Consider the following 27,518-nt stretch of genomic DNA (forward strand, 5'->3'; position numbering starts at 1 on the left):
CAAGGAGTTCGGATTGCATAGACGCATGGTACGTGATATGTTCAACTATGCCCAATTAGCAGAAAGTGAGGACTGTTGGAACGAGTACAAGGATCTTTTAAGGGACTACAAAAAGTTGGTGAGCAGGACCAAACGACAGTCTTGGATAAACTTTTGTAACAGCTTGGAAAATACCAACGAGGTAGCGGAGCTCAGGAAGCTACTATCCATCCAAAAGCCCTGCCCTGCTTGGTTTAATTCTAAGATGACGGGAGTGGACGGATAACTGTAAGGATTCATTAGAAGACCTGCTCAGTGTGCACTTCCCGAGCTGCAAGAACACGGCTAGTCCCATTAACGAAGGGAATAGGGCTGTAAGTGTACCCGAAAATAACATAACAGAACGGAGGATAGAATGGGCAATCCAGTCCTTCGACGCATTTAACTCACCCGGCACGGATGGAATTATTCCTGCCATGCTGCAAAAAGCTCAATGGTTGGTTGTGCCGTGGTTAAAAACGATTTTCAGGGGGCGCTTAAGGTTCGGCTATGTGCCGCATTCATGGAGAGGGGCTAGGGTTGTGTTTATACCAAAGGCAGGTTAAAGCAACCCAACCTACTCGAAATAATACAGACCCATAAGTTTAACTTCCTTCCTCTTGAAAACGCTAGAGAAAATACTAGATGCGCGTATCAGAGATGCAGCGTCTCCCGGCAGCTTGTCTAAAGCGCAACATGCTTATACAAAGGCAGATCCGTGAAGACTGCACTCCATTCGCTGGTATTCAGCATCGAAAAAGCCTTGGAATATAAGGAATATGCCCCCGGAGCTTTCCTGGACATCTCCGGAGCTTTTAACAACGTGTCAACGGAAGTCATTCTGAACAGTATCGAGTCAATAGGCGTTGGGACTGCAATACAACGGTGGGTCAAAAGCCTCTTGACTTCAAGAAGGATAATAGCAGAATGGAATGATGCCAGTATGACCAAGGAGGTCCGCAGAGGTACCCCACAAGGTGGGGTGTTATCTCCGCTCCTATGGACATTAGTTGTGAATAAACTATTAAGGAAGTTGGACGGCAAAGTCCCTAAGATAGAAGCATATGCGGACGACATTGCCATCTTAATAACGGGCAGGTGTCTACACACTATTAGCAACATCATGACAACCACTCTTAGTACTGTACTGAACTGGGCAACTCACGGAGGCTTGGGGTTGAATGCGGAGAAAACTGACTCTCTTGTTTTTACGAGGAAGTACAAAATTCCCACATGGAGACACCCCTCGCTAAATGGGATAGAACTCCCTCTCAAGGACCGTACCAAGTACCTGGGGGTAGTCTTGGACAGCAAACTGCTGTGGAAGTACAATGTAGAAGAGAAAGTAAGAAAGGCCAGCAATGCTTTATATGCGTGCAGGCAAATGCTGGGTACTCCCTGGGGCTTTCTCCCTCTCTTATGCACTGGTGCTACACAGCAGTGGTAAGACCGATTCTGCTCTACGGTGCTCTAGTGTGGTGGACAGGCGCACGGAAATCAACGTATCGAAGCCAATGGAAAGGGTTCAGCGGCTTGCGGCTATTTGCATAACGGGAGCACTAAGAACCACCCCAACAGCTGCTCTTGAAATAATACTAAACCTGCTACCTATAGATTTCTTCGATGAAAACAGCGCGGCAAAATCGGCGGGGCCACTTTTGGCAGCAGGAGAATTTATGTATAGAACCTTCGGGCATAGCTCAGTGGGTAATGGCAGTTTGGCGGACACCGACTACCTGACCCCATTTTTCAAATGGGAAGGAAGGTTCAAAGTAAACCTAGAAAGAGATGGCTGGCGTAAGGGCATAGCACCTGCATACAGGAAGAATATACCGGGATGCAAAACCGCAAGTTATGTGCAAGGCGGTAGATAAGAAGTACAGTAAATTTCTTTTGGCGCTCGATATAGACAAATGTAGGAATATGGTCGGCATACTCACTGGTCGCTGTCTTGTGGCGGCGCACGCCTACAAGATGGGGCTGATAGATCGCGAGGATTGCAGGAAATGTCAAGAGCAAGACACCAGAGAAACAATGGAGCACCTCTTCTGTGAATGTCAGGGGCGAACGCAGGGGGGGGTTTTGGGGTGTTAAACCCCCCCCCCCCCCACAAAGTAATTGAATTTTTAAATAATAGAATTTAATTCTACATAGTCATTTGAAAAATTATAATTTGTTGTTTTCAAAGCAATCTTTCTGCCGACGATGTATGAATATGTAAAATAAATGAATACATTAGTACAATTGTATCTTTTTTGATATTTTTTTTTTAAATTTTGTGATTTGATACTTTTTTGTTCACAAACGGCCTATTTTGATACTTTTCTGCTGATAGAATTTAATTTTTTGAAACTATGAAAATGTTAAACTAAAAACAAACCTATTGTATCTGGATAGTATTAAAAAGTTGTGGGAATGTAGGCCATTCCAGGCTGCTGAACTGGATTTTTTTTAGATTTAAGAGGAATTGTGAGTCGAAAATGGACTTCTTTTGAAAATTAGTTCTGAACTGAAAAGTCACCAATAAGGTTTCTATTATTTTTTTTAGAGTTTATTGTTAATCATAATACAGGAAAAATAAAAACTAATTTATTATGCCTTTCAGTTTTCGTTCCATGAGCAAACTGTTGTGAAATAAATTTAAATTAAAAAAAAATTATGCTAATTGCAAAAAAATACTTGAGTGCCTTAACTAAAATGTCTACATTTTTAATAAAAACAACCAGAAAAAACTGGTCTGAATTAGATACACAACTTTACTTATTATTTGTTTTTCAAATGAAAATTTTTAAAACAACGGTTGTGCTTTTGATACTTTTTTTGCTTGGCAACATATACTTAATTTTTTTAGCTTGCGGCAACACTTGTCACTAATTATTAGAGCGTGAATGAGAATAGAACAAATGAATTATGTGCGTACGTGTGTTTTGTTTTTGTGCCGTTTTTGCATTTTCCTTATATTTTTGCATTCGAAAGCGAACCGGAAGAATATTACCGTAGATCAATTTATATACCGTTTTTAGATCCAAAAAATACCAAATCAATGAACGATTTTTAAAACATCGAGAGCTGCTTTCCAAAATTGAAAACATTTTGTCAAATAAATGCATAAACCTTGACGTTATTGAGATGCCGGAGACTGTTCGTATTTTAGAAAAGCAGTGGTCCGCTGATGTAGAAGATCCCGATGATTTCGTTGCTGAATTTAGAATGTGGAAAATGTTAAAAATCTTTTCTTCAGATTATATTTTCTAACTAAAATTTTGAATATATTTTCAGGAACTGGTTAAATCAAACAAAGAGATCCAAAACTTTTTTAGACGCGTTGAATTGTTGCGATGCAAAAATTTTCAAAACAGTGCATCGTTTTTTAAAGATTGGAGCAACAATTCCTATATCTGTCGCTTCAAGTGAACGCTCGTTTTCCTCACTTCGCAGGCTTAAAACATATTTAAGAAATAAAACTGGAGAAGCACGCCTGGACGGAATGGCTCTCTTGAATATCCATAGAGATATAGACGTGACGGAGGAAGAGATTTTAAATGTTATGGGCCAAAATAAAAGAAGATTAGACTTCAATTTGTGAATAAAATAATGAAACATTGTCTTTTTACCTAAAACCCCCCCCAAATTTTTTTCCTGCGTTCGCCACTGGTGAATGTCCTGCATTATCAAGAAAACGGCTTCAGCATTTGTGGGCAACACCTTACGTTAATCTGGAAGAGATTTCATTGGTGAAGCCACCAGGCCTTTTGAAATTCGCAACAAGCGCAGGCATCCTAAAGGATGATTACTTCTCATTAACTAAGTGACGGCACACCATCTGGTATCGCAAAGGACCAAAAATGGTCTATGTGTGGCTTTTTAGCATACCAGAATAACCTAACCTAACCTAACCTATATGAATATGAGGACCTCGGTGCTTCAAATTTTCAAAATCAAAAAGTAAGGAAGGGCTAAGTTCGTTTTTGACCGAACATTTTATACTCTCGCAATTTATTTATTTAATATTATAAAATACACATTTGTACCCACATATTCATTATATATATGGTATAAAGTCCATTGAAAGTTGAAAACAATAATATTAGGTTAGAAGCACCGAAGTCCTCATGTTCGATATATGGGGCCTTAAAGATATATGGCCCAATTTCGGCGGTTTCGAGAAGGACGATGCCACACTATAAATGCAGTATTTATGCGAAGTTCTGTTCCGATATCTTCACCAGTAAAGTAAACTATTCAGGTCGACTTCAAAGTTCCAGTATATAGGAAGTAGGCGTGGTTGTGAACCGATTTGGCCTATTTTCAGAACATATCATTGGGTTGTAAGGAAAATATTACAAACCAAGTTTCATTGATATTGGTCGAGTAATTTCGGAAATATGGTTTTTGATCCATTTCAACATGTGTATACCAATTTGAGTTCAGCCCTTCTGTAACATCTTTGTAATGAAATTTAAGGTTTCTGGTGCTTTTCCTTAGTGAATTAAAGCATTTTTAGTAGTTTTAAATATAACCTTTGTATGGGAGGTGGGCGTGGTTTTAATCCGATTTTATCCATTTTTGGAATGTATAAAGAAGAGCCTAAAAGAAGCGACGAGATATGTACAAAAACCTTAGTAGCGTGTGTAACTACGCCCACTTTCCAAACAAAAATTACATCCACATATGCCCCTTCATAGTGGGATCCTTCATACCAAATTTTACTTCAATAGCTTTATTTATGGCTTAGTTATAGCTCTTTATATGTTTTCGCTCTTTTAATAGTGACACAACGATAGTACAACAATAGCGACTCCAGGCAGAGGACTCATAGAAGCAGATTATATTGCATCAATATACACCAACATTGCAATAATAACAACGTAATGGATGCTTATGGTGATAACAATATACAAAATTCGAAACAACAAAGCGGAGATAAAGTATTACTTCCATATAGGAAGGTAGCTATACTTGGTATGGGTGCGGGGAATCCTACCAGCAATTCTTCAACACATACCACGGCAATCGCTCATCAAATTCAAACTAGAGTTCGCCGTATGATGGAAGAAGCACACGTAGTCCTTTGTGCCAGAAAGTAACAAAAATCGTGCACCAGAAGTACATACAAAATATACAACAACAACAGGTGAAATGAATTTAATTGCAAAACTAAAACAAAACAATAATTTTGATATTCTCATTATTTAACAAAGCAGAACAAGGATTATGCCACTGGAGGCAGATGGGTGAGTTGATAATATCCAACCCATAAGTATATACTATAACATAAAATATTATGTTCGAATATACTTTCATATAAAGCTTACTTTTATCTTTTTATTACTCTTTTCAGATGTTTGCAAACTTCGGAAGAAAAACTTAAGCTTAAGCTGGATACCACCTTAGACTTTTAATAGTGACACAACGATAGTACAACAATAGCGACTCCAGGCAGAGGACTCATAGAAGCAGATTATATTGCATCAATATACACCAACATTGCAATAATAACAACGTAATGGATGCTTATGGTGATAACAATATACAAAATTCGAAACAACAAAGCGGAGATAAAGTATTACTTCCATATAGGAAGGTAGCTATACTTGGTATGGGTGCGGGGAATCCTACCAGCAGTTCTTCAACACATACCACGGCAATCGCTCATCAAATTCAAACTAGAGTTCGCCGTATGATGGAAGAAGCACACGTAGTCCTTTGTGCCAGAAAGTAACAAAAATCGTGCACCAGAAGTACATACAAAATATACAACAACAACAGGTGAAATGAATTTAATTGCAAAACTAAAACAAAACAATAATTTTGATATTCTCATTATTTAACAAAGTTGGTATTAATACTTCCCATGCTTATAATAAACAAATAATGGTGGATAATCGGCAAATAGTGTACCATGTGTATGTCTTCAACCAGCAAGTAATCACTACTCAGACAACAACACGTGCAGCAGCAGCAACATTTAATACATATTCAAATTCAGAATTAAAGTCAAAATCGCACAATGCAACCGGCAAATAACAAAGTTTGTTCTACAAATATAGATATTTTAATTATTATTAACCAGCTATACATATTTTTCAGGCATCGGATGATATAAAACAAATAACATCAGACTTTCGCTAAACAGTTTTCCTATGGTTATCTTGGGTCTACACAATGGGTAGTTAACATTGTAACAGAGCTCGAAAAAACATTATTGAGGCGCAGAAGTTGTTTATCCTGCTTCTGATTTGACTATGAAAGAATTATTAAGCTGAACTTACAATTTATCATTTTCAATATTATGATTGTTAATTTATAAATTTTGAATTCATTTGTATTGCACAACACAAAAAATCAATACTTAAAACTTTTGAGAAATTGTAAATTTTGTCAATATTTAAATGATAGCCGCAAAAACGTGTGTAAAAATGAAAGTTAACTTATTACTGAAATGCTAATATTTAAAAATTAATCTATTATAATTATTAAAAATGTAAAATACAATACTAATTTATAAATGTAAATACCTTATACAATTAAATAAATAAAATTAAAACAACAATTTAATTTTTTTCATTTTTAAACGAAAAAGTAGGTGACCTATAGATTGAAACCATGGAGACCATTGCACCAAATTTAAGTCACGAGACGTTGACCCAACAAATGACCAATGCATTTACTTCCTGTGACTAAGGGGTGACCTGAAAACGATAAATCGAACAACCTTCACTGATAGATGGCCGATTAAATAAAAAACTACTACAGAGGGCTCTGCTAAAACTACACAGAGTGACATGCTTTTCCAAAACAATAGAAAAATTTGAGTAGAAAGACATATGCAGGGTTGGCACCAAAATCTATGAGAGAGAGCGAGCAAGATAATCACACCGACAAGCCGCAGAGAACGTGTAATATAGAGAAGGTCCAATTGCGGACCAGCGTGTGAATTGTCAAAATCTAACAAAACACGATGAGCGTGTTTCACCTCAGCCAGCTCGGAAGGAGAAATTTTAACAGCGTCACGTTAACATTGCTGAGCATTAAATGAAAAATATGCTCAGAGATTTACATTTCTATTATATCGGAATGTTAGCCCGTTTGCTTATATATTGATACATTTATATGCAATCTTATGTGCTAATATGAAATTTATTTATGACTGCTTGCAAAATTTATTCAATTCAAATAAATTATGTGATTTCAGAGGCATATTTGTCGGCATGTTTAAACGGACCGACATATGAATGTAATGTTTTAAAATAATATACCTACTTTCATAAAAAATGTTTTTATTTTTATATTAAACGCATTTCTTACAATACTAAAATTAACTACATATTTCATTATATGAGACTTGTATATACATACATGTGTATACCTAGATATATACAAAAGCGCTTACGTACATACATACATATGTAGATGCATATGTATGGACATCTTCCAAAATTCGTATTGTCTCGTTATCACTTATCAGTGAAGGTCATATGCACACATTGTTACATATGCATATAAAGGGTGAATTTTTAAGAGCTTGATAACTTTTTAAAAAAAAAAAACGCATAAAATTTGCAAAATCTCATCGGTTCTTTATTTGAAACGTTAGATTGGTTCATGACATTTACTTTTTGAAGATAATTTCATTTAAATGTTGACCGCGGCTGCGTCTTAGGTGGTCCATTCGGAAAGTCCAATTTTGGGCAACTTTTTCGAGCATTTCGGCCGGAATAGCCCGAATTTCTTCGGAAATGTTGTCTTCCAAAGCTGGAATAGTTGCTGGCTTATTTCTGTAGACTTTAGACTTGACGTAGCCCCACAAAAAATAGTCTAAAGGCGTTAAATCGCATGATCTTGGTGGCCAACTTACGGGTCCATTTCTTGAGATGAATTGTTCTCCGAAGTTTTCCCTCAAAATGGCCATAGAATCGCGAGCTGTGTGGCATGTGGCGCCATCTTGTTGAAACCACATGTCAACCAAGTTCAGTTCTTCCATTTTTGGCAACAAAAAGTTTGTTAGCATCGAACGATAGCGATCGCCATTCACCGTAACGTTGCGTCCAACAGCATCTTTGAAAAAATACGGTCCAATGATTCCACCAGCGTACAAACCACACCAAACAGTGCATTCGGGATGCATGGGCAGTTCTTGAACGGCTTCTGGTTGCTCTTCACCCCAAATGCGGCAATTTTGCTTATTTACGTAGCCATTCAACCAGAAATGAGCCTCATCGCTGAACAAAATTTGTCGATAAACACATTTCGAACCGAACACTGATTTTGGTAATAAAATTCAATGATTTGCAAGCGTTGCTCGTTAGTAAGTCTATTCATGATGAAATGTCAAAGCATACTGAGCATCTTTCTCTTTGACACCATGTCTGAAATCCCACGTGATCTGTCAAATACTAATGCATGAAAATCCTAACCTCAAAAAAATCACCCGTTATCATTATATACTTCAAAGCATTTTTTGGAATAAATCATAAAGTTTTGCATATATACGTATGTATTTTGATATTAAATGTAAATGAAATTATATACCGAGTCGTTTGCGCACTGTATATAAGCGAATCTGTAAGCGTACAGTTATTAACATTCAAATTAACACAATTTTTCTCATTTAACACTGAAACCGCTCAATTCTGCTATTTTCGAGTGCGCTGATCAGAGATAAAGAGATGTCCAACTCTATTTTCATTGGAAGTGAGAGCGCACGGACAAACGTCAAAACCTACCAATCTTTGACAGTTGACTGGAATCAGTAGGTTTTGACGTTTCGCAATTGGGAAACTGGAACGGCCATATTGAAATGTTGCTAAAAAAAATTATACGACAGAGACATTTTTGAACGCCGTGCAAGATTACTTATAAGAGCTTAAAACAATAAATATAAATGTAAGCGCGAAATTTAAAAGAGGGTAAAGAAATTTTTTATGATATGCAGCATAGGGAAATTAATTTTTCATGGAAAATTGTAAAAAAAATTATCAATTGTCCGTTGACAAGTGATCATTTTCCTTATTTATTACTGAAAGTTCGAAAACAAGCAATTTTAACGTACCTTAATATCGCTAAAAGAAATTTAAATATGTAATTTTTATATTAAAAATTCAGTATACAATTTTTTTTAACCGTAATAAATGTTGGGTATTTTAATTTAAATGCCCAAAAATTTGTATTTTGTCTGGTCTGGCAATAATGCAAATTGTTATAAAAAACGCTTATTTTGAGGCGCTCTCACGCTGGAATAAGTTGGACATCCCTTTATCCCTGGCGCTGATGTTAAACCTGTGGTGAAACACGCTAATAATTTTCTGTGGTGAAACACGCTCATCTTGGCGAGTACCCCTGCGAAAAGAGGACCACTTTGACAATCGGCACACCATGAACCTTCTCTATATTTAACGTTCTCTGCAAGCCGTAAAAAGAGGAGAAATGGTAACTTTTTTCATGCTGCTAGAACAAGAGAGACTTATAAAATAATACAAGCTTTTTTTTACTGGTAACCAATACACCAGAATAAATTGGTTATAAGTAACTCTACTGGTCTTGCAGGGCATGTTCTTATTAGATGAACTACATAGCTTTCGCATGTTTTCCCAACCAACGCTCCGAAACGAGCTCGGATTCGAAGAAAATTTTCAACTTTCATGCGCTGCAACCTTCACATTCTTAAGAATAGCAACCAACATTATGTAACATACCGTATTGTGTTTTAATTATTTAAGCTCGTTTTCTTCGCGACTATATAAGTATTTTGTGAAATATAATATACAGAGGTAGTCAAAATTATTTACACATCGGACGTTTTTTGTGTATAAATACTTTTGACTACTGCAAGTCTTCAATTCATTTGCTTATATCTCCGCCATATTTCTAGCTATTCTAGCCAAACTGACTTCATTCGCTCAGGAATAGATCAAGGTTTACAACAACATAGCATGTACCCTGCGACAACAACAACAACAAGCAAAAGCTTTTTCTGTGAAACTTGTAAAAAAACGTTCGATGTGTAATAACACTGTCCAACAAATGAAGACTTTTTGAATGGAACACCTATAATTCTGAAAGGGTATGTTGAGTAGATCATTTTTGTAGAACAAACTTATGGTCCAGCACGTCTGAGTTTTTTTTTACAGTGGGTCAAAGTTTTCATTTTTTGGTCGAAGGGAGCATTATACTATATGAAAAAAATGTTGTAAGTTAATGTCTGAGAGAATTCTTATGGTCAAAGTTGTATTGTGGAATTGTATGAGGATTATTTTTGTGGAAGATCTTAACCCTCTAACTGGTTTTTTTATGGGTCAATTTGACCCTTTTTTCGAGAAAATCAAAAAATATCCTTTAAAAAAGGACATTTAAGGATTAAAATATTCTACGAAAATGTTTGGCGGAAAATTTCAGTGGGGGTCACCAAAGACACCATTGTTGTAAATAAAGCTCTTTACGATTAATTGGCAAAATTACACGCCAACATATACAAAGTAGGTGAAAACGTCGTCATGTTCGGCCGGGCCAAACACTGAGTTCTCGCGTCTAGTCAGCTGTGACTTACAAATCGGGTGTGATACAATTAAGCATAATTGACTTACTAAGCAGTACATATCGGGTGTGATTTTTACTAAAATTAATATAAAAAAGAACAATTAAAGCTTAAATAAGCATGGCGGATTCTGGTCTTTTGACCTGGTACCAATGCGGTACTAAGGCGCTGCCATTTTCTGCGCCTATTATATGGATTGAACCTGAATATCAGATTCATGCTATTTCTGCGTAAATTACAAATTTGGTAGAAGCCAAAGGCACTACGCATACGAAGCAACAAATAATGTTATTTTACCAGAAGTGCGCTGTGAAGGTGTTCCGGTGCCTCAACCGCCTACACATACATTTTCGGCCAATATGACAAACGGTAATACAGAAATAACATCGGCGGTTGAAAACATATCAGATATAAGTTACTTGCATCCTGGTGGTTTAAACATATGTCCTAATTTGATAGACCAAGCTTATTTTGAAGATCTTGTATGAGATTTAGGACTAACAAAAGAGAAAGCTGAAATATTATGTTCCAGATTGAAAAACAGGAATTTGATAAAAGCCGATGTAAAAGTTACATCGCCAAGCAAAAGACACGCCGATTTGGAAAGTTATTTTAAAAAACCAGAAGAACTTGTATATTTGTTGCAGTATTGAAGAGGTTCTAAAATATCTAAAGCTTCCATTGGACTCTTCCGCTTGGCGACTATTTATAGATAGTTCAAAACACAGCTTAAAAGCAGTTTTACTGCACAATGGAAATCAGCATCCATCAATACCGGTTGCGTATTCCACAAAAAAGGAGGAAACATACGCAAATATTTCAAATCTCTTAAATAAAATTGAATACTATAAATATAAATGGAAAGTATGCGCAGACTTCAAAATGATTGCAATATTGACTGGAATGCAAACAGGATACACAAAATATATACGTGCTTTCTTTGTAAATGGGATTCACGTGCTACCAGCAGCCATTATCATATTAAATATTTCGAAGAACGTTAAGAAAATATTATTGGTGACTTAAATGTAATCCATGAATCTCTTGTCCCAAAAGATAAGCACAAAACTATGCAGAAAATATTGAAAGCATGCTAATCGGTTGTAACAATATTGGCGTTAAGATGTCACTGAAGCTGCATTTTCTGCACTCTCATCTCAATTTTTTAAAGAATACCTTGGAGCGGTTTCAGATGAACATGATGAAAGGTTTCATCAGGATATAAAGGTATTGGAAGAAATATTCAAAGGGAAATCCCAAACTGTAATGCTTGCTGAATACGTATGGGGCTTGTACAGAAACCTTGTCACATCGAAACATTCACGTCAAGCTAAATACAGGAAAGCATATTAAGTTTAATCTTTAATCCATTGTCCTACTACTGCTGAAGCAAAAAAAAAAATATGTACATACTATAATAAACCACTATTAAAACAAAATTTTAATTTATTTATCAATCGTAAAGAGTTTTATTTACAACAATGGTGTCTTTGGTGACCCCCACTGAAATTTTCCGCCAAACATTTTCGTAGAATATTTTAATCCTTAAATGTCCGTTTTTAAAGGATATTGTTTGATTTTCTCGAAAAAAGGGTCAAATTGACCCATAAAGAAACCAGTTAGAGGGTTAAAATCTTCCACAAAAATAATCCTCATACAATTCCACAATACAACTTTGACCATAAGAATTCTCTCAGACATTAACTTACAACATTTTTTTCATATAGTATAATGCTCCCTTCGACCAAAAAATGAAAACTTTGACCCACTGTAAAAAAAAACTTAGACGTGCTGGACCATAAGTTTGTTCTACAAAAATGATCTACTCAACATACCCTTTCAGAATTATAGGGTCGCTATTCTGTTCCAAAAATGCTGTTGGACAGTGTAATTTATTATTAATAATATATTTATCAAATATTTAAAGTAATTTTGAAATACAAGGGATGATGGGGTTTGAATAAATAAGATAGGCAGTTTAAATTTTCCTTCCGTTGCTTAATTCGAGGTATTCTATGTACTTCTTCTTCTTCTTGAGGGCGTAGACACCGTTTACGCGGTTATAGCCGAGTCCACAACATCGCGCCACGCATCTCTCCTTTTGGCATTTTGCTGCCAATTTGTAATACCAAGTGAAGACAGGTCCTTCTCCACCTGGTCTTTCCATCGGAGTGGAGGCCTCCCTCTTCCTCGGCTTCCACCAGCGGGTACTGCTTCGAACACTTTCAGAGCTGGAGCACTTTCGTCCATTCGAGCAACATGACCTAGCCAGCGAAGCCGCTGTCTTTTTATTCGCTGGATTATGTCTATGTCGTCGTATAAATCGTACAGGTCATCGTTCCATCGTCTGCGGTATTCGCCGTTGCCAATGTTTTAGGGACCATACATCTTCTGCAAAACCTTTCTCTCGAACTTTACTTTTCAATTGCCTACTCAGTCCATAGTAGCACCTGTTGGCAAGAGAGATTCTGCGTTGAATTTCAAGGCTGACATTATTATCGGTGTTGATGCTGGTGCCTAGGTATACGAAATTATCTACAATTTCAAAGGTATGACTGTAAACAGGGGTGGGAGCCGAGACGCGAATGCGCTGACTGTTTGTTTGATGACAGGAGATATTTTGTCTTGTCCTCGTTCACCACTAGACCCATTCGCTTCGCTTCCCTATCCAGGCGGGAAAAAGCAGAACTAACGGCGCGGGTGTTGTTTCCAATGATATCGATATCATCGGCGTACGCCAGTAGCTGTACACTCTTATAAAAAATTGTACAGTCTCTGTTTAGCTCTGCGGCTCGAACTATATTTTTCCAGCATCACGTTAAAGAAGTCACACGAGAGCGAGTCACTTTGTCTGAAACCTCGTTTGGTATCGAACGGCTCGGAGAGGTCCTTTCTGATCCTGTCGGAGCTTTTGGTGTTGCTCAACGTATTCTATGTACACAGCTTATAAAAAGCATGTTATTTAGTTCGTTTTCAAACTCGCAAATAAAAAGTGTACATGGGTATCACCTTGTACACAGCTGTCAACGCATTCAAAAGCGCATGCTCGAAATATACGCAGTCGAGCGCATAGCGATAGAGCTGATGAAGATATCTCTGAGCAATTACTGACCATTGGTAATATATTCTCCGATTTTCGAAGTTAGCCTCAAATCATCGAATTTATAGCATTATATGAAGAAACTTAAGCTAACATCAAACATGATAGTTGCATTACTAAATCCAATTGAATTTTTAAACTCCTTGGATGTGCTTGGCTGACCACCGCACAATTTAGGTTGGCTCCGTAGTAATAATGCTTCGAAACTTAAACCAACCAAAATCATTCAACGGAACGTGTTTGGTGGTAAGAAAATTGTTGAACAATGTGATCTACGCGATTATACTCAAAGGAAAGTTCGAAGCTGAGGAAGTTATCATTCCGATTACCCCGATGATCCCAACCGATATGCCGTTTCAGTTTAAATGATTTCAATTACAGATTCGTCTTGCTTTCGCTGTAAATATTAACAAATCACAAGGCCATCCAAAATACCAAATTCACATTTTATAAATTTATTATGCACATTTTACAAAGCAAAGTCCAAATCAATTATCATTTCTGGGTTCTGACGGATTGGTATCTATAATATTTACAATTGGATTATGATAACTAAAATACGATATGAAATGCCTTACATATATTTTGTCTATATTTTTCGCGAATACCGCATCAATAGTCGTACCCCCTTTTGTCGTAGGATAATTTCTTCCATTGATCATTTCTAATGAAAATTTCTCTCTGAGGAATGCCAGTAATGGTTCAACTTCTGGCAATGACAAATTTACATTGAAATCTCCCGCAAGGGGTACCGATTATTCGCTATACTCTACTGGTTCTCCGATAATATCTGCAAAAGCTTGCGAACCTGCAGTTGACAACGGTAATAAAGCTTTACCGATGAACTATTTTATATCTCTCATCGATGAATTTAGTGATAAATAAATGGAAATTAAATTCAATTTTTTACTATTATGATTATCGCTAGGGTTCATTTTGCATTCTTGCATATTTGCAATTGCAAATGAGCGAGGCATATTGTTCTTTTACACTAACAAAATGTACAGCGAATTTGCAATTGCAAATATGCAACACCATTTGCACCAGATTGTGAATTGCCCTACTGTACTTATTGACTGCATTATTATATATAATTACAGCAGACCCGGCCACACGTTGTTGTGGCTAAGGTATACATTAAATTAAGTTGGTCCAATCTTGGCTTCGGCGACGATATTGATTACTCGAGGTCGATGTTACGCAGCATGATGACAACTCACACTACTTTTAATTGCAAATTGATGGTAATAGTACAGGCAATTTTAAATAGTTTGGGATAATTGACTACGTCATCCTGGTTTGTAGCTGTGTCAAGTATCATGGACCGAAATTCTAAATTGTCGCATTAAGATCATCGATATATTTGTTTTTTTTTTTTACCACCAATATAGGTCATTCAATCAGTCATTTATCATTTATTCATCATCGAGGTGTCAACTGAGACACTACCAATAATTGGAAGAGTCTGGCGTAAATCACCTACTAACAGAATCGTGGCCGAATATATAGGTCAAATTGTGTGTTATCTTAATAAAATTACATCAATAAATTGCGAGAGTATAAAATATTCGGTTGTACCCGAACTTAGCCTTTCCTTATTTGTTACAAATTGTTTTGGGCTATCGACACAAGCTTATACAATTGCAAAATAACAAAAATATTTTAACAAAGCAACAATGACAACCTTCAAAATATTATTTTTTTGTTTTCTCTTTTTATATTTTTCTTGTCAACTCGAATAAAATTCTCTTATTATTATCTTCCTCGCGATTTTTCCATATTTACTCACTCTCTAATCTTTTCCTGGCTTTCCACCAATATTTCAAGACTAAAATCGGATCGGTTTGGCCGTTCTCGACTTTTTGCGAGACTAACGAACAGCAATTCATTTTTATATTATATTTACATAAGTATGTATGTAACTGCAAATTAGAAGTAAAACAAAATGTTAATTATTGATTGTGGAGACGATTAATTTGAATAATAACTATCCTATCATCTAAGTTGGACCAAATTACATGTATATGCCAACTTTCAAGAATATCAGTTGACTCGTTTTTGAGTTCATTCGGAACATACACACGGACACTGGATTTTTATACATTAAAATTTGTATAAAACCTTGAAATTTATTCATTAAAATTACCACTCAGAAGTCGTTTTATCCGTTGTAACCGAGCGATCATCGAATAAACATCATTTCTAATATCCCACAAGACAAAATTAGAAATGAAGTTCATAAACCTCACGCTGTCAGATAACACGATATACCTCCTCATCGCGGGTGCTAATACTTTCGATTTGCAAAGAAAGTAAATGAAGAGTGACTACAGAAATGATCCTGTGAAGTATAGTCTTAACTTTTCAGCGGCCAACGGAGAGTATTTCAACCAAAAGTCACATAAACTAGTTGAGAATTCGCAGAAATGAAACAGAAACGAAAGAAAAATAATGCGCAAGCATATAATCACACATGCGTACACATGTTTTTTTCTTTTTTTTTTTTTTTTTTTGTGAGAGATGGAAAAAATCATCGAAAGACACTGTTGATAGGGCAACACTTTAACACACTAAAAAAAACATCTCCGTTCATAGCTTTGATATTTGCCCTGCGGGACTACCGTTAGGTATTACTTCACAGGGCAAGCAAGGCCTATTGGCTAGTACTTCTAAGGGGATTACATTCTAATTATGACTACTTGTCACGCTATAGCGTATTCGCTCTAAACGTTTTTCGACTGCAGCATGTGTACTACTATATTTTCTGGAGTTAATTTCTCCGAGATTTCGTGCTCTAAATTCACTCTCTCTGCCTGAGCATTGAAAAAATATATGTTCAGCATCTTCTCTTTCGCTTCCGCACGATGTACACATTTCTGCATCGTCGTGTCCGTATTGCTCTAAATTCACTCTCTCTGCCTGTGCATTGAAAAAATATATGTTCAGCATCTTCTCTTTCGCTTCCGCACGATGTACACATTTCTGCATCGTCGTGTCCGTATTTATAGAGATATTCCCTAAAACAGCCATGCCCGCTTAGGAACTGCGTCAAATAAAAATCAACGTCGCCATGCTTTCTATTAAACCAGGTTTCAATATTTCTTATCAACCTGTGCGTCCATCGTCCTTTGGACGCTGTGTCCCACTGTATTTGCCACTCCTTTATACTCTTGCGTCTTTCTTCTTCACGCTCTTTAATTGTTAGAGGTCTTCCACTGTTTACTTTTCTCGTAATTTCTTTTCAGCTTCTGAGCCATTATTTCGGGTGGCATTATGCCAGATATGACGGCTGCGGCTTCGTGGGATACTGTGCTCAAAGCGCTTGCAACTCTGAGTGCACTAAGCCGGAATAGAGATTTAATCGGCTTGACATATGTTTTCTGCATAAGGGCGTTTGCCCATACCGGTGCCGCGTACTTTACTATTGATATCGTAACTTTTGCCAATAGTAGTCTTCTATTTTGACTAGGTCCACCAATGTTAGCCATTATTCGGGTTAAGGCCATGTTCACTCGCGCAGCTTTTTCACAGGCTTTCTCAATATTTGTCTTAAAATTTAGTCTCGAATCTATCAGTATGCCTAAATATTTCAATGATGTCTGTGTCGTAATGTTATACCCGTCTATGTTAAGTGTAATTACTTCTGTCTTCTTTCTACTAGTTATTAACACTGCTTCTGTTTTTAGTGCAGCCAGTTGCAACTTCACTGCTGTTAGCCAGTTCTTTATTCTCCGAGTAACACTGCTGCATATGTATTCAATTTGATGTAGGTCTTTTGCAACAATTGTCACTGCAATATCGTCTGCATATCCGATGATTTGTATTTCTTTTGGTGTTGGAAGGCGAAGGATTCCATCATACAGGATATTCTACAGGAGTGGGCCCAAGACAGATCCTTGTGGTACTCCACCGGTCACTTTGTATCGCTTGACTCCTTCGTCCGTATTGTACAGCAGGACTCTATCCGATAAATAACTTTTAATGATGCGTAGCAGATACGTTGGCGTTTTAAGAGCCTGTAGTCTTTGAAGTATGTGGGTCCAACATGCAGAATTGAAAGCATTTTTTACGTCTAATGTAACGACTGCGCAGTATTCCTTGGATCCGTACATCCACCTTGTGCCCTCTATGGCTTTGTCTGCAATCTCTGTAAGTTTTTTGATCGCGTCAATTGTCGAGTGTCTCCTGCGAAACCCGTATTGGTTTTCTGACCTTCCACTTCTTCAAGGTGTTTTTCTACCCGATCACAAATTATTCGCTCGAAAATTTTACCAGTAGTATCGATCATACATAGTGGCCTGTAATAGCTTGGTTCACATGGCGGTTTATTTAGTTTTGTTAAAAGCACCAAACGCTGCTTTTTCCATATTTTGGGAAAAATACCATCCCACAGACATTTATTGAGTACTTTCACAAAATATTTAGTTTTGTATTTTACCGCAATTTTTAGGGCCCTATTAGGAATGCCATCTAAGCCAGGAGCTTTTGCATTTCCGAAGCGTTCAACTGCTTGCACCACCTCGACGTCATCGATCGGTATAAAAAAGGGGTATCTAAGCTAATATTGGATACGACTTCCTCTGATTGCGCCTCTTATGTTGGGAACAAAGTTTCCACTACTTCTTTTAATAGTATAGGGCAAGTCGGCATTTGTCCTTTATTACCCCTTACTTTAGTCATTACTGCTTTATAAGCTCCACCCCATGGGTTTTCTTCCGCCTTGTCACAGAGTTCTTTAAAGCATGCAGATTTACTATTTCTGATCGCAATTTTAAATTCTTTTCGTTTTTTTTTTGAAAATTTCTCGTAGAAGCTCATTTTCCACAGCATTTCTATTTCTTTGAAATTTCCGCCTGGTTTTATGGCAGCTGGTTCTCAGATCTGCGATTTCACGATTCCACCAATATACTGGCTTTCGGCGGACGTTGCACTTTTTCCTGATCATGGCAGCATCGCAAGCTTTGCTAACATAATCAATCAATTGTTTTGCCTGTTCGTTCGCGTCATTTGCGTTGTTCATTTCTGCGTCCAACATAAACGTAAACAGATCTTCCTCCATGGTCTCGTCTTTCCAACCTCTAGTTTGAGACTTATTCGCCCGCACACATCTCCCTTTCCTTTTATTATATGTGTCAATATCTATCATTATGGCTTGATGGTCACTATGAGTGTATAGTTCACATATCTGCCACTTTGTCTTCCCTGCTAATGACCTACTGACAAACGATATATCAATTATGGAGCCATATCCATTCTTTTCAAATGTGTTTTTGGTCCTACTTCCCCATTCTATTGCCCAAGCATTGAAGTCACCTGCAATTACATTCGGTGTTGTTGTTTGAGCATCCCTAACTAGGTCGTCAAGAGTCTTCTCATACTCTACCATCGATAAACTAGGTGGCAAGTAACAACTATAGATGTGAACACCACAAACCTTTACTCTTACGTAGAACGATTTATCAACAAGAGGTCTCTCTTGTACCGTTTTGTCGGCGCAGACCCAAACTGCAACTTTTTCAGTGCAATCAGAAAACCATGTTCCTGCATTTAGACTTTTATATTGCTGTGAAATTATTACGACGTCTATCTTCTTTTCACAAACCGCCCTTCCAGCGATTTTGCAAGATACACAAAACGGTTCTTTAGTACAAGTTTTGGCAAAATACCCTTTTTCACCACATTTAATACAACATTCACTTCGGTCTTCTGGATTAGTGCACCTGCTCGCCACGTGGCCATATTCCAGGCATCTAAAACATTTTCTTAGATTCGATCTTTCCCGGATTCTGCAGACACATGTGAATATGTTAATAAGTACACATGTGAATATGTCACCAACCAAAAGTATAACTTCAAAAATAATGCGCAAGCATACCATTATACATCTGCGTACACGTGTTTTTGTGTTTTTTTTTGTTTCGAAGGGGGAATGGGGAAGGGGGAAAGATACCGTCATTTTTATGCACGATTCGTATTGTCTGCTAGAGATGCACCTCATTCGGGCCCACGCCCATACGGACTTGCAGATCAATACGCCTACGTACTAAACCCTTAACTTCGCAGTCTTCGCTTGTACATAAACGCCCCACGGAACCGCCGTTAGGCATTTCATCATGAGGCTTAGCCATTAGGCTCTTCACACATGCACGCACGCTGCCTACTCTTCGTTTATTCTTCTACATTCGCGGCGTTGCCACTCTTTCCTTCTGAGCTCTTGGAGGACTATCGCTCTTACTCTATCCCATACCATATTCGATTTAATCATGTGCAGCACGATATTATCCGGCGTCGCTCTATCCGATGTAATTTTCGCTAATTCCACTCTTTCACATTCATATTTTGGACAGGAAAAGAATACGTGTAGCGCGTTCTCCTCGCTATTGCCGCAAAAAGAACAATTCGTTCCGTCATCATGACCAATACTCTCTGAAACATCCGTGACCCGTCAGAAACTGAGTCAGGGAGAAGTCAGTTTCTCCATGCTCTCTCTCTATCCACATGTGCAAGCTTCTGATCAACCTGTGTGTCCACCTCCCAGTCGTTGCTGCGTTCCATCGTCGCTGCCATTCGTTGTCTCTCCTCCTTCCGCTCTTCAACTGTTAGACGCTAACGCTTTTGCCCTATTGTATACTCTCTCGAGTTCCATAGCCATAATGTCTGGCGGTATGATGCCAGCTATGACCCCGGCAGCTTCATGGGATACCGTGCGAAAGGCACAAGCAACCCTAATGGCACTGAGTCGAACTACTGATTTCGCTTTCTTTGTATACGTCTTATGCTGTAGGGCTGGTCCCCATATGGGTGCCGCATACATTATGATAGATTGGCTCACCCTGGCCAATAGTGCTCTCCTATTTTGGCTTGGACCGCCAATGTTGGCCATTATCCTCGCCAAGGCTGCCGTTATCCGTGCTGCTTTCTCGCAAACTTTGTCAATGTGCCTCTTGTAGCTAATTCTCGCGTCTATTAGTACATCTAGGTACTTCAGCGCCGGTTGTGTCGTAATGCTATAGCCGTCGATGTTAAGAGTAATATTTTCCACCTTTTTTCTGCTGGTGATCAGCACCGCCTCAGTTTTGTGACCAGCAAGCTGCAGCTTTGTTGATGTAAGCCAGTCTTTGATTTTTACTGCTGTATAGTTTTATATATTCTCTATTTCGACAAGATCTTTCGCTACTACGGTTACTGCGATATCATAACCGTATCCAATGATATTTACCTCCCTCGGTAGTGGGAGACGCAACACCCCGTCATACAATACATTCCACAGAAGTGGCCCTAGTACTGAACCCTGCGACACTCCTCCTGTTACTATACTGGGTCCTTCTTCGGTGTCGTATAATAACACTCGATCCGAGAGGTAACTGGCGACAATCCTAACTAAATACTCCGGTGTTGCCTTACGTTCTAAGGCGTCTATAATATGAGGCCAATATGCCGAGTTAAAGGCGTTTCGAACATCAAAAATGACTATTGCACAGTACTCCTTTGATCCATACATCCAATTCCTTTGGTACTTTCTCCTCGCTTTGTGGCATTCACTTCTTAGAGTTTCAATTTCTTTATTCCAACAGTATACGGGTTTTCTATAGGCGCTATTCTTCCTCCTACACATAGAGGCATCGCATGTTTTGCTAACGTGTTTAACCAAAAACTCAGCCTGCCGGTGTATATCGTTTGCACATATCAGCTCATCATCTAGTGAAAGCTTGAATAGATCTTCATCTAGGGTTTCAACTTTCCAACACTTCGTTTGTACGCGTTTAGTAGTCGCACTCTTTCGAGTTTGTTTTTGTAATCCGACTTCACGCATAATGGCCAGATGGTCACTGTGCGTGTAAAGATCACACACCTGCTAACTGGTTGACCGCACCAGAGAGTTACTGACGAACGTGATATCGATCACTGAGCCACGACCGTTCTTCTCGAAAGTGTTCAGCAGTACAGTGTCAAGCACCGAAAACGCCTTGAGGAGGGCATCTTCACGTCTGTTTGTGCAGATACTACCCCACTCCATCGCCCACGCATTAAAATCTCCTGCCACCACGTTCATTGCAGTAGTTTGAACTTCCCTCACAATTTCGTCCAGGGTTTTTTCAAAGTCACCTTGAGGTACGCTTGGTGGGATATAACAGCTGTAAAAGTTAATTCCACTGATTTTCGCCCGAGTGAAAAATGATTTACCTAATAGCGACTTTTCTTGTAGTGATTTCCCTCCACACGCCCATATGGCAGCTTTGCTTGTATTGTCGGAGACCCATGTCGTATCACTCATGTTTTTGTGTTGCTCACTAATTATAGCTACGTCTACCTTCTGTTCATATACAGTCTGCCTAAGCAGCTCTTGAGCAGTTTCGCAGTGATTCTGGTTAAGTTGTATTACCCTTATTTTGTATTGCTTTTACACGCTTCCTGATAAATGGGACATTTCGTACTACCTATCTGATGATCGGTGTTCTGTCTTCCATTTTTCTTGCATACGCTACATGAGGTTTTTTGGTACATGTCTTCGCAAAATGTCCGGTTTCTCCACATTTCACACAGCACTTGCTCCTATCGTCCGTGTTGCTGCACGCTTTCGCAAAATGTCCGTATTCGAGACACCTAAAGCACCTTCTCAGAATTTGCTTCGTCCTTACTCTACACACCACCCAACCTATTTTTATCTTACGTGCCTCTAGCAGTATTCCTGCCTCACGCGCGGGTAAGCTTATTGTTGCTGTTTGCGTTCCAAGGTACGCCGATCTGATGTTTTTGATCGAGTCCTTATCGTAATGCTTCAGCTCCTTTATCTGACTTTGGATAGCTTCGGCAATGACCTCTTTGGTTGTGATTTCGTCAAGATCCCGTATTTCCACCATCACTTCATGGGTTAATGCTCTAATCTGTGCTTGTTCTCCTAATACTTTGCCTATGTCGGTCTTGAACTCACCAGTGTTCTTCATCTGTGCGTCTTTAAGTCTTTGACCGTTTTCCTGATCCTTGCCACATTTTCGCTTTTGTAAGGTATCATCTTTCTTGGCTACCCTTAAAATGTCGCTAAAAGACATATTGCCTGTTCGCTCTATGATTATAGCATCAGGTCGCGGTGTGGGTTTATGCGTAATCTTCCTTAATGGTTTACTTTTGACAGCAATCCAATTATCCTTATTTTTCTTAACCTTCATCTTTCCTTTGGCTTTGTTTTCCACGGAGCTATTGCTCTTTGGTTCCTTGTCTGGGCCGACATCAGTCTTCAACGCAGTCATGTTCAACACTTCCCTATGAGTAGTTTTATTCTTCCTGGGCGGTGTATTACGCTTCACTTGCTTTTCTTCGCGGGGCATCTTTGGCGTCGTTTCTGCAGTCGCTGGTATCAAAAGGATGTTACGTTTCATATCTTTGTTTACTAAGCGCTCCTCCTGAGCACTTGAGTACAGCTTTACTATTAAACTGAGAATATCTCTCATGTTGTTATTGATAGAACGCTGAGGTGGGCGCATCGCATCAACCAGCATCTTGATTTCCTCCCCTAATTCAGACATGCAGTCTCCATTAGGTTGTCCAGACTTTGTTTGGGACGTGGTGTCACACAGAACTGGAGGTGAAGACCTCGCTCGTATCGGCTTGTCAATGCTAAGACTCTTAACCCTGCCTAGTTCTGGTACACGTTTAAAGGGGTCCACTTCCGCAGCCGGTGTCCTCTGCGGGGCTGGTTACATATACATCGCGGCTAACACCTCGGCAGAGCAAGCTCACATCACCCTCTCCATCCCGTCAGCAGAGAATTTGCTGTCGACACTTCGAGGGACTCCCAGTGCGCCGCGATGTGTGTGCGTACACATGTTTTTTTTTTGTGAGAGATGGAAAAAATCATCGAAAGACACTGTTGCCCCATCAACAGTAGTGTGAGACTTTAACCCACTAAAAAAAAACATCTCCGTTCATAGCTATGATATTTGACCTGCGGGACTACCGTTAGGTATTACTTCACAGGGCAAGCAATTCCTATTGGCTAGTACTTCTAAGGGGATTACATTTTAAATATGACTACTTGTCACGCTATAGCGTATTCGCTCTAATCTTCTTTGTTCTACCATTACGTTTGCGACCCATTGTTTTACGTAATGCCACACGTTCTTTGACTGCAGCATGTGTACTACTATATTTTCAGGAGTTAATTTCTCCGAGATTTCGTGCTCTAAATTCACTCTCTCTGCCTCATATTTTGGGCATTGAAAAAATATATGTTCAGCATCTTCTCTTTCGCTTCCGCAGGATGTACACATTTCTGCATCGTCGTGTCCGTATTTATAGAGATATTACCTAAAACAGCCATGCCCGCTTAGGAACTGCGTCAAGTAAAAATCAACGTCGCCATGCTTTCTAATAAAGCAGGTTTCAATATTTTTTATCAACCTGTGCGTCCATCGTCCTTTGGACGCTGTGTCCCACTGTATTTGCCACTCGTGTATACTCTTGTGTCTTTCTTCTTCACGCTCTTTATTGGTTAGAGGTCTTCCATACTGTTTACTTTTCTCGTAATTTCTTTTCAGCTCCTGATTCATTATATCGGGTGGCATTATGCCAGATATGACTGCTGCGGCTTCGTGAGATACTGTGCGGAAAGCGCTTGCAACTCTGAGTGCACTAAGCCGGAATAGAGATTTAATCGGCTTGACATATGTTTTCTGCATAAGGGCGTTTGCCCATACCGGTGCCGCGTACATTACTATTGATATCGTAACTTTTGCCAATAGTAGTCTTCTATTTTGACTAGGTCCACCAATGTTAGCCATTATTCGGGTTAAGGCCATGTTCACTCGCGCAGCTTTTTCACAGGCTTTCTCAATATTTGTCTTAAAATTTAGTCTCGAATCTATCAGTATGCCTAAATATTTCAATGATGTCTGTGTCGTAATGTTATACCCGTCTATGTTAAGTGTAATTACTTCTGTCTTCTTTCTACTAGTTATTAACACTGCTTCTGTTTTTTGTGCAGCCAGTTGCAATTTCACTGCTGTTAGCCAGTTCTTTATTCTCCGAGTAACACTGCTGCATATGTATTCAATTTGATGTAGTTCTTTTGCAACAATTGCCACTGCAATATCGTCTGCAAATCCGATGATTTGTATTTCTTTTGGTGTTGGAAGGCGAAGGATTCCAGCATACAGGATATTCCACAGGAGTGGGCCCAAGACAGATCCTTGTGGTACTCCACCGGTCACTTTGTATCGCTTGACTCCTTCGTCCGTATTGTACAGCAGGACTCTATCCGATAAATAACTTTTAATGATGCGTAGCAGATACGTTGGCGTTTTAAGAGCCTGTAGTCTTTGAAGTATGTGGGTCCAACATGCAGAATTGAAAGCATTTTTCACGTCGAATGTAACGACTGCGCAGTATACACCTAGTGCCCTCTATGTCTTTGTCTGCAACCTCTGTAAGTTTTTTGATCGCGTCAATTGTCGAGCGTCTCCTGCGAAACCCGTATTGGTTTTCTGACAACCCTTCCACTTCTTCAAGGTGTTTTTCTACCCGATCACAAATTATTCGCTCGAAAATTTTACCAGTAGTATCGATCATACGTAGAGGCCTGTAAGAGCTTGGTTCACCTGGCGGTTTATTTGGTTTTCTTAAAAGCACCAAACGCTGTTTTTTCCATATTTTGGGAAAAATACCATCCCACAGACATTTATTGAGTACATTCACAAAATATTTAGTTTTGTATTTTACCGCAATTTTTAGGGCCCTATTAGGAATGCCATCTAAGCCAGGAGCTTTTGCATTTCCGAAGCGTTCAGCTGCTTGCACCACCTCGACGTCATCGATCGGTATAATAAAAGGGGTCTCTAAGCTAATATTGGATACGACTTCCTCTGATTGCGCCTCTTGTGTTGGGAACAAAGTTTTCACTACTTCTTTTAGTAGTATAGGGCAAGTCGGCATTTGTCCTTTATTACCCCTTACTTTAGTCATTACTGCTTTATAGGCTCCACCCCATGGGTTTTCTTCCGCCTTGTCACAGAGTTCTTTAAAGCATGCAGATTTACTATTTCTGATCGCAATTTTTAATTCTTTTCGTTTTTTTTTGAAAATTTCTCGTAGAAGCACATTTTCTACAGCATTTCTATTTCTTTCAAATTTCCGCCTGGCTTTATGGCAGCTGCTTCTCAGATCTGCGATTTCACGATTCCACCAATATACTGGCTTTCGGCGGACGTTGCACTTTTTCCTGATCATGTCAGCATCGCAAGCTTTGCTAACATAATCAATCAATTGTTTTGCCTGTTCGTTCGCGTCATTTGCGTTGTTCATTTCTGCGTCCAGCATAAACGTAAACAGATCTTCCTCCATGGTCTCGTCTTTCCAACCTCTAGTTTGAGACTTATTCGCCCTCACACATCTTCCTTTCCATTTATTATATGTGTCAATATCTATCATTATGGCTTGATGGTCACTATGAGTGTATAATTCACATATCTGCCACTTTGTCTTCCCTGCTAATGACCTACTGACAAACGATATATCAATTATGGAGCCATATCCATTCTTTCCAAATGTGTTTTTGGTTCCTGTGTTCAGCAGTACCACGTCAAGTATAGAGAATGCTTTTCACAAAGCATGTCCACGTTTATTTGTGGACCTACTTCCCCATTCTATTGCCCAGGCATTGAAGTCACCTGCAATTACATTCGGTGTTGTTGTTTGAGCATCCCTAACTAGGTCGTCAAGAGTCTTCTCATACTCTACCATCGATAAACTAGGTGGCAAGTAACATCTATAGATGTGAACACCACAAACCTTTACTCTTACGTAGAACGATTTATCAACAAGAGGTCTCTCTTGTACCGTTTTGTCGGCGCAGACCCAAACTGCAACTTTTTCAGTGCAATCAGAAAACCATGTTCCTGCATTTAGACTTTTATATTGCTCTGAAAATATTACGACGTCTATTTTCTTTTCACATACCGTTTGTTTTAGCAGTTCTTGGGCTGCTTCACAATGGTTAAGGTTAATCTGAAGAAATTTCATTTTCCATCCTTACATGCTGCTAGGTACACTGGACATTTTTGTCGAAATACCCTTTTTCACCACTTTTAATGCAATATTCACTTCGGTCTTCTGGATTAGTGCACCTGCTCGCCACGTTGCCATATTCCAGGCATCTAAAACATTTTCTAAGATTCGATCTTTCCCGGATTCTGCAGACAACCCATCCAATTTTAATTTTGCCTGCGTCTAAGAGATATCTTGCTTCTCGTTCAGGAAGACGTAACACTGCGGTTTGTGTTCCTGCATACGCTCTCCTTATGGTTTTAATCGAATCTCCAACGAATTTAAATTGTTCGAAGTGCGAACAGATAGCTTGAGCTATATCTTCCTTTGTGGTAACTTCATCTAAGTCACGAATTTCTACTACTTTCTCGTTTGTTAAGACTTTTATTTCCGCCTTATTGCCAAGAACTTTGCTTATTTCTTCCTTGTAATCATTAACACTTCCTTTTTGCGCTCTCATTAGTTCAAGGAGGATTTCGCCTTTCGCGTACACATGTGAATATGTTTATACGTACACTTGTGAATGTGTCACCAACCAAAAGTATAACTTCAAAAATAATGCGCAAGCATACAATCATTCATGTGCGTACACATGTGAATATGTCACCAACCAATAATGCACAAGCATACAATCATACATGTGCGTACACATGTGAATATGTTTGTACGTACACATGTGAATATGTCACCAACCAAAAATTTAAACATTGCTCTACAAAAACAAGAATTACTCAAATAGCATAAGCATGGCAAGTGCTTTAAGTTCTCTGCTTTACTCTCATTCACTCTCTCTCTCTCTCTCTCTCTCTCTCGCTTGTTTAATGCTAT

General features: G+C 38.7%; 1 long non-coding RNA gene and 1 other non-coding gene across 2 annotated transcripts; one reads left to right on the forward strand and one right to left on the reverse strand.

Annotated features, from left to right (window-relative positions):
- The first annotated feature begins 2,643 nt into the window (after positions 1 to 2,643).
- Positions 2,644 to 6,415, forward strand: LOC128923152 (uncharacterized). Its single transcript, XR_008472191.1, has 5 exons — positions 2,644 to 5,152; positions 5,223 to 5,252; positions 5,360 to 5,787; positions 5,855 to 6,049; positions 6,109 to 6,415. It is a non-coding gene; the product is annotated as an uncharacterized LOC128923152 (long non-coding RNA).
- A 9,381-nt stretch (positions 6,416 to 15,796) lies between these two features.
- LOC114805031 (small nucleolar RNA U3) lies at positions 15,797 to 16,010 on the reverse strand. Its single transcript, XR_003753132.1, has one exon. It is a non-coding gene; the product is annotated as a small nucleolar RNA U3 (small nucleolar RNA).
- Positions 16,011 to 27,518: the final 11,508 nt, after the last annotated feature.

This window comes from Zeugodacus cucurbitae, chromosome X (genome assembly GCF_028554725.1).
Source record: "Zeugodacus cucurbitae isolate PBARC_wt_2022May chromosome X, idZeuCucr1.2, whole genome shotgun sequence".
Taxonomy (NCBI): Eukaryota; Metazoa; Arthropoda; class Insecta; order Diptera; family Tephritidae; genus Zeugodacus; species Zeugodacus cucurbitae.